A 13,211-nucleotide genomic window follows, 5' to 3' on the forward strand; every position below is an offset into this window, starting at 1 on the left:
TTCAGACTATGCACTTCTTATCTGATATCTGTTTTTAGCATTGATACCCGCACTTTGGAAAATCTGTGCAAGCCCAGCTGGTTTTCACTGCTATTATTAAAGTATGCACTGGCTGTTTGGGCAGTCTGAGAATTTTTAGAATGCAGCCTTAGTCCTGTTAGTACCGCTATTAATTGTCATTAAAAAAAAATCTAAAAAATAACAGTTATACAAAAAGTAAATGTTGTTGTAATTTGGAAAAAAAAAAATCAATTTTGGACAAGGTCCTGAAAATTATCTTAGTTTATTAAGTTTTGCAGGAAGTTTAATCAAATCAGTAATTATCAAGCAAATGCTTTTACTAGACTCTGATTTACTGGATTCCGAGTTGTGTTTCTTTTTTAAGAGAAAGGTTCCAATTAGCCTCAACAGCATTACATAAACATATTAGAAACAGAATTCTGGTGAAAGTTTTCAAGGCTGAAAAACATTATCATTGAGACTTACAAATCACTGAGGAATACAAATGCCACTCATTTGCAAAAGAACTTCTTTTGAAGCTTTCCTATTTTAGGTCTAAATCTTTTCTGTGCTGATACTTGTGCCCTCAGGAAACTCCAGGTTCAGGCTGTGGAGCTTTTTACCTCCCTAGAATCAGGATTGGCACCGCAGAAAACAGACAGCCAATCAATATTTAATAGTAGATTAAATGTACTACATAGCAGTATAACAAAAGCTATATTAACATCATTTATTTATTGTTAAGGGTGGTACTACTATTCTTTTTCTACAGGTAGATTGAGGAGTCTGATTATCTTCTGATGGTTAGGTGACTTGAGATTTATCAGAATTTGTGCTAACCTACATTAAAAGCCATTTTTGTTCTGCTGCTTACTGATATGCTTCGTTAAAATGCTGAACGCACAAAAAAACTTTACAGAGACAATTGGAAAACATTTTGTAATTTTCTGTGGTGCAGTGATAGACATCATTCACACTGTTTAAATTACTATTACTGGTGTCCTATTATTTGTTTACAGTTTTATTGGAGCAACAAGATGAATGCAGATTTAGCAGCAGTACCAATTCCTTGGGATTCACAGTTATCCAGATTAAATCAATTTCTTCTTTTTTTCCCCCCTATAAGGAAAGTTTGCACTTGCAAAAAGAGAGTGTTTTTATCCTTCTTTCTCCTGTTTGTGAAATTGTGAAAGTTGCACAAAAATGTAAAACTGTCTTGGTTTCCTTTTGACGCTATAATGAATCTGTTAAAGACATAAACAAGAATATTGAAATAGTTACTTTGCATTATTCATATAGTTGAAAAAAGATTCACTCTGAGTAGACAATTACTGTGTATTAACATCTTGCCTTAGGGCAGCTGAAATGGTTTTTAATGAGGTGTTACCAATCTTGAATATCTTTCATTTGCCACTTGACCCAACAATTTAATTTTATTGGGTCATCTTGACTTGAGATACTTAGATTTATTGTAGAGAATTCATTAATTATTTGCTGTATTTAAACAGAATTTTATTGACATAAAAGGTATTTGTTAAATTAATTCATATTATTCTAAATAATGATAACTGAATAGTACTCAGAATTTCCTGAGTGTTCAGATACAGAGCCTAAGAATCATTCTGCTAAATTAATATTCAGGTCATGAAAACAACTAATGAGGCTTCAGACCTATAAAAGTCCACTCAAACAAACATCTGCCAGTGTTTTAGAGGATATTCTGGCCATGGCATCAGCTATGACCTGAAGGGCAGAGCAATATGAACTTAAGTGAAACAGTATTTCAGATAATTTGAGATGTAGGTAACATAGCAATAAAAAAATAAAAATAAAAAAGAAGAAGAAAAATTATTTTTTCTCCAGCATTGAAGACACAAATAACTGCTGCTCAATCACATAGCAGCAGGCTGAGTAGGAAAAGGATTTCCAAAGTGTTTTTTTTTTTAAATGATATGGCAAAAGATACTCATTCTATATCCTAACATATGAGTGAGTATAGTGCACCTGGTTGTACTTGGCAGATAAAATGATGTTTCTGAAAGCCTTTGGCATAAGGAAGTCTGTTGATGTCTACGGTATGAATTTTCTACGCTAATTGCTCGTATGAGCACTTGCTATGTAGTAAGAGTATTTGTATTTAGATACTTCTGGGCAACAGTTCTGTAGGATAACTGGTGCTCTGTGAATTCACACCTTTATTTCACATAAATCTCACAGAAGCAAATCCCAAGAGCTCATGCAGTATTGTAAATTTGGAACAGCATACAAAATGGCTTTCATCAGGATTGTGTCAGAACATCTTTCACACAGTTGGCTGTCACATTTGTAGTTGGCTCTTGTGTCTTCTCTTACCTCTGCCCTTAGCTCCATAGCACAGAGTAAAACTACTTTGGACACTGGAATATATGGCAACACCAACACAGCACTTTTCTCAGGCCATTCTTGTTTTAGACACAGTTCAGGCTTCTTTACGTTCTCCCTTGCTGCCACACTGATATTCCCATAGTGTTGCATGTGCTCTGGTGGGCCAGCGTGGGTGTTAGTAGCAAGGCCATCAGAGGCTGTAAATGACTGACGGCTCAGGAGCCCAACAGAAGGAGCTCCGTCCTTCAAAAGAGGAAAATATTTGGCCTAGAATCAGTGGCCTGGAAAGGGAGAAGAGACATAACGCAATTTATATATAAATTATAGCAATCAAAAATAAGAGCTTGACCACTGCTTTGTTTCTGGCTGGAACATATGGTGCACAAACGTAATTCATCTTGGTGAGTGGGAGGAGATAGAAGGTTTGAGGAATTCTTTTTGGCCTATATACCAGTGCAATGCCAGTTACTCTGCTGGAGTCTCTTTCTTGCCTGTATATGTAATCTATGTTGAATTAATTTGTAGTTGGCTGAATTTCAAACACATCAGGTTTGTTTTCACGTATGTTGATGGGATTTTTTTTGGATCAGTTTGTTATGTTAATTAGACCTCCATTTATGCTACATTGTAATGAGCTTTAGCAACTCTGTGTGTGCAAGCCTGGTGGGAAATTGGCTGGATTTGAACATTTCCAACTTTTGTTGTTGCCTAGTTTTGATACATTATAGATTTTCCTCTTTCCCAAGTTATGGATATTCTAAATAGAGTAATTATTCTTTTCTACTTATTCAAAGGAGACTTCTGTTGTTGTTGTTGAAGAATATAAAACCCTATGTATTAACTTGCATTTGAAAAGAATGGTTGAGGTGATGGGGTGTTTTTGTTTTTGTTAGCTGTTTGTTTTATTTTTAGCTGAGAGACTTACTAGTTTCCAGATCTTTAAGAGTAAATAGGAGGGGTTTTTTATGGCTTCCAGTCAAGTCTCTACTTGGATGGGAATTACTAGACATCTGAAGTACACTGTTAGGTATTTGAGTAAGAAAAGAGTAGTGGAAGAAAAGCTTAATTTTTCCCTCTTTTTAGCAGAGCAGGGACATTTGTTTTTGAATTTTACATGAACTTCCACATCAACTACTTTATCAAGCCATCAGATTTTTAAAAGCATTAGTCACTAAAATATTGTGTTGGAAGCCAAAGGATGCTCAATGCACTTGAAAATCAATATATCTATTTGCATGTCTAAATATACAGTAGGACTCTCTTTTCAGATGGCTATTTTTTAAAAAAGCTTCTTTTTCAGTGCCCATATGAAAGAATGGTAGGTGAATACTGATACCCCCACCTATATTGTAAACAGGCTCATAAAATAAAAACAATTGAGAAGCGTGAGAAAAACGCTATTTAATGGATATTTAAGTCTTTCCTATCACAAGTGCCAAGGCATAAGTGACCTCAGCAGAGCAGATAGGCTTTCTCTCTGTGAGTAGAACTGTAGGTGTTGATGCTAACTTGGGCTCTCAGCATGTCTGCACACATTCTGTTGGCAGACTTTGCCTGCCATGCCTGTGTCCCAGGCAGAGCCACATGAGCACAGTCAGTACATGCTGAATCTGAGTGGAAACACTGGGCCCAAGCTAGTGTACCATGGCTTTTAAAAGACTGTATTAAGTCAGTTTGGTATTGTATTAGCAATACTCGATGTTTTTTAATTGTCTAGCTAAGCAGGGGCAGTGGAAGCCTGATTCTGCCAGTGAAATGCCTTCTGCTTACCGTCTATGTTAATGGAACCTCAGCTGAGCTTGGCACTTGAAAGCTTTTTTCCTCAGGAGCCTGAGGCAGTAGCTGTAATTGCCAGCTCATAAGTAGCTTCTTCAAAACAAAACCTTATTTATTCTTTTTTCCACACAACACAAGCTTTAATGGTTTGGAAATGAAGAGCAATTGCCCATTTTTTTCTGTTTAGGACTACCTTAGTTTTTCCATATAACAGTAAAAGTTTAAGTTTATAAATATTTATTTCAAGCAACTAGTTTCCATTTCATCTTGAAAACCAGAATCTTTCTCTCTTTAAATATTTCTGCATAGCAAAAACTGAGTGCACTGCAGAGGTACCTTTACTAACAAAGGCCTAACCTGGGGTGTCCATGAAGTGAAAAAGAACAGTTTTTCTTCTTTCTTCCTTTTGCTTGCAGTTTACTTATATATATTCTGGCAGAATAGTTTTACAGATGTATGTTATATATGTTATATGTAATTAATAATAAAAAATATCCTCACCACAAGAAAAAAACCAGACATACATCGTCCACATTGCAGTTTTGTCCTTGAAAGTCACATATGCCTACTATTGGCTTTTTGTGATCTTCACTTTTTGCCGACCGAAATAACTTTAAATATTTAGCATTTTCTTGTTATGTTATGTGGAAGAAAAAAACTAGAACATGTGGTTTATGCTGATCTCTTTTCTCAAAAGAGGCTTGTAATAAATATTCATCTTAACCTAAGGCATTGTCTTTATTTGACCTTGAGCATTTCAGCTGTAAATACTTCCAGAGAACATCCTTAAAATAAGAATGGACTCCCATTTTCATCAAATCTACGTATTAGTCGGGAATATATTACTATGTGTCTAATTATCCGTAGGATAATTATAAACTTCATTTTCCAAATCAGTTCTATTCTCAGTGAACTTTACTGCTCAGTGTGATGTCCACTTGTGTCCACTTCTTATAAATGCGAAGGCACAAAGGAGCAGAATTAAAGTGTGGAAAACTAAATCTAGTGCTCTTGTTTTCAACCTAAATATTATTTTAACTTGTGGTGTTATTATATATTGGCTCACATAGGGGAACTGCAGAATTCTGCCTGCTGAGCATCATTAAGCACTTTGGTGCTCGGTGGGAGTTTGTTCATTAGGAGGAGTGTGTTATGAATTTTACTCTGTGTGCATCTATGTCTGTGAGATAGAAGGAGGGAGAGCAAGGCAATGAGAAGAAAATACAAGATAAATCATTTACACATACAAAATAGCTAAATATCAGTACTCCTATTTAATAGAAGCAGAAAGGTATGGCACAGAAGCAAGTGAGAGTCAACATGAGGGCTAGGAAGGAAAAGTCTCATGAAACCTGTTGCTACTCCTGTTTGGAAACTTGCCTAATTTCCTCAGATTTAATCTGTTTAGGAAAGAACCTCCTGTCTGGCATATCTTGCCTTTTGATTAATCATTTCATTTTAGATATTTGGCTAATCTTTTAATCTTCAGGTAGATAAAGGTAATATTGTATAATAGTTTATTTAGTAAGTTGTTCATATTTACAAATGATTTATATTACCAAGAAAAGGAAGAATCTGGTTGGGTGTTTTGTTTGTTTAACATCTAAATCATTGATATTCCAGTGCAGTAAATTTTTGATAACTCCAGTAATAAAAAGTCTGCTTATTCTTAATTTCTTGAAAAAGTACTGAAAATCAAAATGTTAGATTTGATTTTGAGAATAATATAGCACAATTGTAGAAATGTAAAAATAGTAAAATTTTAACTGAAGTGTGACTTTTTTGGATTTTATGATCTTAAATCAAGATGTTTATACTTGAGAATAACCTGTGGAAGATTATTCTCTTATTCCATTTTACATGTCAAAGGCTGTGGGGCCGGAGGATGGGATACTAATGTTTCAGCAAAAGGGTGTATTTTTGATAATCTTCAAAATGTATTTGCTGTCACTTTGAAGTATTGCAAAAAGAAATTACTGGCTCGATTTTATATTCATTCTAGCTTTAATCTGTTGTTTTCTAATTCTGTTAGCTTCTATTATTCACATCCGTATGGATGTGAAGAATATCAGGCTCTCTGTTTTTCAGCACAGAGGCAGCATACCAGTGCAGAATACCCACTCAGCGTAAGTGACATCCATAAGATTTTCAAACACTTATTTTAACTATGCATGCATAAGTTAGTATTTTCCCTAGTATTAAAAACAAACAAAATTAAAAAAAAATATTGAAGAAGGAGAGAAATGTGGAAAATACATATTATCTGTTCCTTTAAATTATCTTTCTAAATATTTTTTTCTCTATGAAAGTAGCTAGAGCTTAAGCAACTCCTGCTGTCTTGTTGTTCGACATCCACTACTGCCCATCTGCCTATTGATTGGTAGGAAACTCCAAATGGGAATTTCATCTCATTAATCATGTCACATCACAGGGATTAGGACAAAAAAAATCCTTTATGCTTCACAGCAGCCATCTAATGCCCAGTAAGACAAGTGAACGAATATGATATGGATAGAATATCTTCCCACTAATTAAAGGTCATCTGCTAAAAACTGTGAGTCAGACTTGCTTAGAATGTGCTGTAATCTATGTCTACACATACTCAAGCTTTTCAAAATGCAAGGAACAGTGAATTCATATTTATAATTCTAATATTAGTGTGGCCTAAGAATAAAATACATCCGTTAGAATGTGCTGCAGTGACAGTAGTTGCAGTAGTGGTTCTCCCTGAATAGCTACTTGTAAAACCCCATTTCACTGATTCTTTCTTATTCTCCCTCACATCGTCAATAATAATATCCATCCACATGGCACTTCCCCTCTGATATGGTCTGTAATCCTCTTACACCACCACCAAATTGTTACTATTCTACTCATAGCCCACATAATCTGCATTATAAGATACTAAGATTTTTCTAAGCCTGTTTGGTACTGTAACAAGCAGGAAAAAGCAATTAAAATTTCCAAGATGTGATTGAGCAGGTGAGGTGAGGTTTCCTTACAGTTAGGGCACTATGGCAGATGAGAGGGACACACACAGCCTTGGAAGAAAGCCAACTTATTAATGGAATTTGACCATGCAAAACTTGTTGAAATCCCTCTAGAACATCAAATGCCACATTATAATATCTTTACTGAGGTCTCTACCATTCCCAGGACTTCTTTAATTCCCTTTTTAGGGTAAGATTTTTCAGTAACACTTCCCAAAGCAAGGTATGTGGGATGCATTTTGCTTTGAATTTGTTTTGCTTTTTCTTTGCAATGAAAACTCTCATCAGTTAAAAGCAAGTAGGTGGTTTTGGTTTTTTTTGTTGGAAAGAAACCTTCAGGGAAATAAGGTTTATTTTGTCAGAACTAAACAATTAGTTTTGGTTGTTTTGTTTTGTTTTTTGTTTGTTTCTTTTTTTTTCTTTTTTTTTCTTCTTTTAAGCTAATACACCATTTTAAAGTTATAGAGATTTTGCCCCTGAAATCACTGTTTATGACATCGTATTTAAATCTTAGAGGTCATTTTAGTTATGCTAATGGCTTGATTTGAAGGTTAGGTGATAATACAGATACAGTTTTAATTAAGAGACATGCAAATGTCTCTTCGTGGTTATAGTTGAGTTGGCAGATTGTTTCTTAACTCTTGATATTTTTCAGCCTACTGTTGATATACTAGACTATGTGTTGCCTATTGTAGTGGATGGTTTTGTGTTACTAGTCTATTGCGTGTACTCATAGCTGTAGATGTTTTTAATTAAAAAAAAAACCAACCCTACCTTCTCAATATTCTCAGTAGATCTCATTACTGATATCATTCTTGTAAGAAAATGTCAATACAGATACTATATAGATATCCCATTTGTGAAATTACTTGAATAGTCAGGTATACATTTTCACTTGTCGTGTTCCAAGACTTACTAAGATGAGAGTAACAACTTCTCTACTTTATTGCTTTCTATTTGTTATTTTCTTTTCCGCCCACATATGTACGTGAGGATGTATGTTGTAAGGTATGGAAGATATTCCTCTGTATAAATCTACAATACGTTACCTAATGAACAGTGTCAACTAGATTGCTGCATGTGTAACTCAGTTGAAACAAAATATACACTTAAATGGTAAGAGTACCACTAAGATTGTGCCGCTGAACTTGCAAATGCTAGCAACTGACAAAATTGACTGTACAGTAGTTAAGCTATTATCACATATTATATATTTAAGCAGGCTGTTGAGTGGTGAGGATTTAAACACTTGGACAAAGGGAATCTCCTTATAACTGATCACATCCTTCCCCAACATAGAATTGTAGAATCTTTTGAGTTGGAAGGGATCTTTAAAGATTATCTAGTCCAACTCCCCTGCCATGAAGCGAGACATCCACACTTAGATCAGATTGCTCAGAGCTTGGTCCAGTCTGACTAAGCCCCAAGTCCTTTTCAGCAGGGCTGTGCTCCATCCTTATACCCCCCCATCTTGTACTAAGATGTTCAAGAAACATGTAGGAGGGACATGATTTAGTGGGCATGGCGGTGTTGGGTTGATGATTGGATTTGGATGATCTTAGAGGTCTTTTCCAACCTTAACAATTATGTGATTCTTTGATAGCAGGGTTTGCCATTACCCAGGTGCAAGCAAGGTTCTCATGGGCCTACTGCTCGAGCCTGCCTAGGTCTTTCTGGATGGCATCTTGTCCCTTGGGCATGTTAGCTGCACCACACAGCGTGGTGTCATCTGCAAATTTACTGAGGGTGCACTTGATCCCACTGTCGATATCATTGATGGAGGTGTTAAAAAGCACTGGTTCCAGAACTGACCCTTGAACAGCACCACTTGTCACTGATCTCCATCCAGACATCAACCCTTTGACCACCACTCTCTGGCTATGATCTTGCAACTTGTTCCTAATCCATCAAACAGCTCCCCCATCAAATCCTTCTTTCCAGTATCTTTCCAATTTGGACTGTGTCAGACACGTTAAACACGTATGAATGTTTAACTCCACAAGAGGCCTCTCAAAGAGCTACTGAAATAAGTAGTAGTAAAATTACACTTTCTGTTCCTAGAGGAAAATGAGACCAACATTGCAATCAGGGCAACCAATAGCAAGTCAGTAGTGGCCATTCCTCTAATATGGGAAACACTTCATTTCCTCCTTGCTCTCTACCATCCTTTTTTTTTTTCAATCTTTTGTAGTCTCATTTACGTCTCTACAGTATGCTTCAGTCTCATGGCTTTACTTACAAGGCGTCAGATGGCAGTCTCTAAGCCACTCCTTTTCAAGCTGCTACTTACCAGTTCTGCTTTATTTTCAGCTAAATGGCTCCAAATTCTTACCTATCATCAGTCCTCTTTTATCACAGTCTAACATGGTCCACCCTCTCCTTTTTCTCTCACTGGAGCCCAATTTGCCCTCCAGTTTCTGCATTCTCTTTCCATTCTTATGCTGGTTTTCTTCTTGAATTTAGTCCCACTTCTAAAGAAGTGAGGACATTCAAGCCCAGATTTACCAGATGACTTAACCAAGTGATTTCTTACCCTTCCTATTCTGCTTTTCATGACTCTGCGTTTGTAGGAGATCAGATGCCCTCTCCATTCAGAAACCACAGCAGTTAACTGTAGGGTGACTGATGCCAGAATAGATCCCAGCTCCCTTTGCTTTTCTTCTACTGCATCTTCTACCTTGAAGAAGCTAAGAGGCACTAAGAGGTGTTATTCATACATTTTCAGGGAATATTAGTAAAGCTATTTGCAAAACACTATGTTTTGCTAGACTTTATATGTAACTGATTTTTTTTTTCCAGAAAAGTTAAATTTGAGGTAGACAAATGGCATGCAAAGTTTCAACTTTAATAGTTGAGGTTTTGCAACCTTGTAGGGAGATGTATCTACCAGTAATAGATAACATTGTTCATTGTCCATATATGTCTTATAGGGCTACTTAAACAAGAGATAGAATAATTGAGTCTAATATATACTGGGGATGAATAAGAATATTCAAGGGAAAGAAAACACATTATTTATTTTTTGAGCTTTCAAGGGAATGTCTATATGTAGGTATATGGTATAATGTTCATTTTCCAAACTAGCTCAGGACAAGCAGATATTTCAACACAGCATTGCAGAAAATTTGTCAGGATATTGATGAGCACATCATCAAGGCATTTTGGCAGGCTAGGCAGTGTAGTTGGAGAACAAGGAAATATAACTCCATAACACAGATTGTCCTCTGGAGCTCATGTGCATGATCTGCACTCCTATTCTTTGCAGCTGAGCCAATGTGTTCCTAAAGCAGGAGGTCTTTGCAATGTATAGGGGGGATGCAGATACATATCCTTGTAGTCTTTGCATTTTGATCTTGTAAAGCTGTCAATATCAGTTACTTCCTCATGTAGTGACAGTCAATCACCTCCCATCTGACAAATATTGAGTAATCTACTCAACCTTTTGCCATTCAGAAAGAAGCTGACAAATCCTTCTTCTTGGCTATCTTACTTATAATAACTTTTCTCAACAAAGAACTGCACTTTTTCTATAGAGAGCAGAAATCTTCATCCCAAACTTCCTAAGACACTCAGAAAGAAGTTAGCAGACATGGAAGAGCCTTTGCAGTTGCTCATGGCAAATTTCCTATTTTCTTTTCAATTATTTTACTGCAAGATAAACAACTTACAGTGAGAGAACAACCAGGTTTGGTGCTTAAAATTATAATTTCATACAGCATCCACCAAAAGAGATTTGAATGAATTGTGAGGCATTCCCGTTATTTTTGTAACACATCAATACATTTGAAATGTAGAGAAATACAGTTCCAGAATCAGCTATTAAAACACACCCTGACTCTGCCCTGCAGGATAAGGAAAATGCTTTCTGTGTCTCGCTTGCACTCTCATTTACTCCTTGCCAAAATGATGGTATGTTAAGAGTTTTAAACTATTTAGTTTCTGTAAGTTAGAGCTTGTATTTCCTGTTCATAGCCCTTATAGCCTCTTTCTGGTTAAAGACTTGCTATATGTGTAAGGTGTGCTATGACATCATTGTGCTGCAAATCATACAATGAACAGGCAACTTGGAGAGGGACGGTGGCACTGCCCAGCAGAGGCATGTCATTGTACAAGGATCTTGTAGGGATCTGAGGCAAGGTAGCCACTGGTTCTACATATGGGTAGCCTTGATATACAGCCAGCAGCAGGACATGGCCCAGGCCCATTGCCAGTAGCTGGGTTGTCCCTTGGCTCTCTCTGTGATAGCTGCAATCTGCTGCTCACTCCCTGTTCCACACGTGGGTGTGAAGAGCTGCTTAAGGACAGCTTCTTGGAAGCAGGAATGTATGGCACAGGATCCTAAGGAAGAATCATAGAATTGATCAGGTTGGAAAAGACCTTCAAGATCATCAAGTCCATCTACGCTAACTCTAACAACCCTCCATTAAATCATGTGCCTGAGCTCCACATCCAAAGGGATTTTAAACACGTTCAGGGATGGTGACTCAACCACCTCCCTGGGAAGCCTATTCCAGTGCTTTTAACGACCCTTTCTGTAAAAAAGTTTTTCCTGATATCCAACCTAAACCTCCCCTGGCCACAACTTGAGGCCATTTCCCCTCGTCCTGTCATCAGTGAGAAGAAACCAACCTCACTCTCACTGCAGTCACCTTCCAGGTTTTGGAAGAGAGCAATACTCTCAGCCTCCTCTTCCCCAGACTAAACAACCCCAGTTCCATCAGTTGCTCCTCGTGGGGCGTATTCTCCAGGCCCTTCTCCAGCCTTGTTGCCAATCTTTGGACCTGCTCCAGCACCTCCATGTCCTTTCTGTTCTGAGGTGCTCAAACTCAATACAGGCCACACCAGTGCCAAGTACAGGGGCAGGATTACTTCCCTAGCCCTGTTCACCACATCTCACCACCACACCATTCTTGATACAAGCCAGGATGCCATTCGCCTTTTTGGCCTCCTGTACACACAGCTGGCTCATATTCGGCCAACTGTCCATCAGTATACCAAGGTCCCTTTCCATCAGGCAGCTTTCCAACCAGTCCTCCCCAAGCCTGTAGGGCTGCCTAGGGTTGTTGTGACCAAAATGCAGGACCCAATACTTGGCCCTATTGAAACTTACACAGTTTACCTTGGCCCATTGATCCAGTGTATCCAGGTCTCTCTGTAGTGCCTTTCTACTCTCCCAGCCACTCCCTCCCAACTTGGTGTCATCTGGAAATTTTCTGAGGGTGCAGTTAATCCCCTCATCAAGATCATTGCTAAAGATGTTGAATAGGAGTAATAGAGGAGTAAGAAGGGTAATGAAGGCTTCTGGTGCCTGAAGCATGAGATATCTAGATGAATGGAATGTGGGTAGTTGAGCCATTTCTCATTTTTGTACCTGCATTTTCCCAAGTCTGGTTAGAATAGTTTTTCTTCAAATTCCTTCCCAGGTTTGTTAGCATTTTGAACAAGAACAGTCCCCGTTTCATACAAGTTATTGGAGAATCTGAAAAAGAGATGTTACAGAGATGGGGAACAATCCCTCCAGAGTTCAGAGCATATATTGATTTCTAGTGTTTTACGGTAAGCAAAAGTTTAACAACCATAATTTTATGAAAATGACTATTGAAGAAGACATCTGGTGAGAATTCATTTATGCCTTTTTACATTTTTAACAACCTGGCTATTTTTATTCTTCTCATCCTCTCAAAGGGAGTACAATGTAATGAAGCATGGAGCTGGAACTAGGCCACACCTCAGCTGGAAAATGTCAAATTCTATTATGCCACCCTCAAAAGCATAAATCATAGCTGCATTTATTTAAAGGTAGAAAAATGGGAGGCAACAATGTAAAACATTTATCTAAATTCATGCAGTGTATTTATAACACAGAATGGTAGTGTGGGCTATTATGTATATAATGTAAAAATATACCTAAATATTTAAAGGCTAAAGTCTGTAGTATGTAGTCTCTCATCTTTGCCAAGGAATCTCTTTGAATGTTGTTCACTTCTTTGCATTTAGTTGTTCCTGTTATCAGTTAACAAACTTGCTTGCTTAATCTTGGAAATTGCTAGTTACTTTGTTGCATGAAACCCTTATTTTATA

Source organism: Meleagris gallopavo, chromosome 9, assembly GCF_000146605.3.
Source record: "Meleagris gallopavo isolate NT-WF06-2002-E0010 breed Aviagen turkey brand Nicholas breeding stock chromosome 9, Turkey_5.1, whole genome shotgun sequence".
Taxonomy (NCBI): domain Eukaryota; kingdom Metazoa; phylum Chordata; class Aves; order Galliformes; family Phasianidae; genus Meleagris; species Meleagris gallopavo.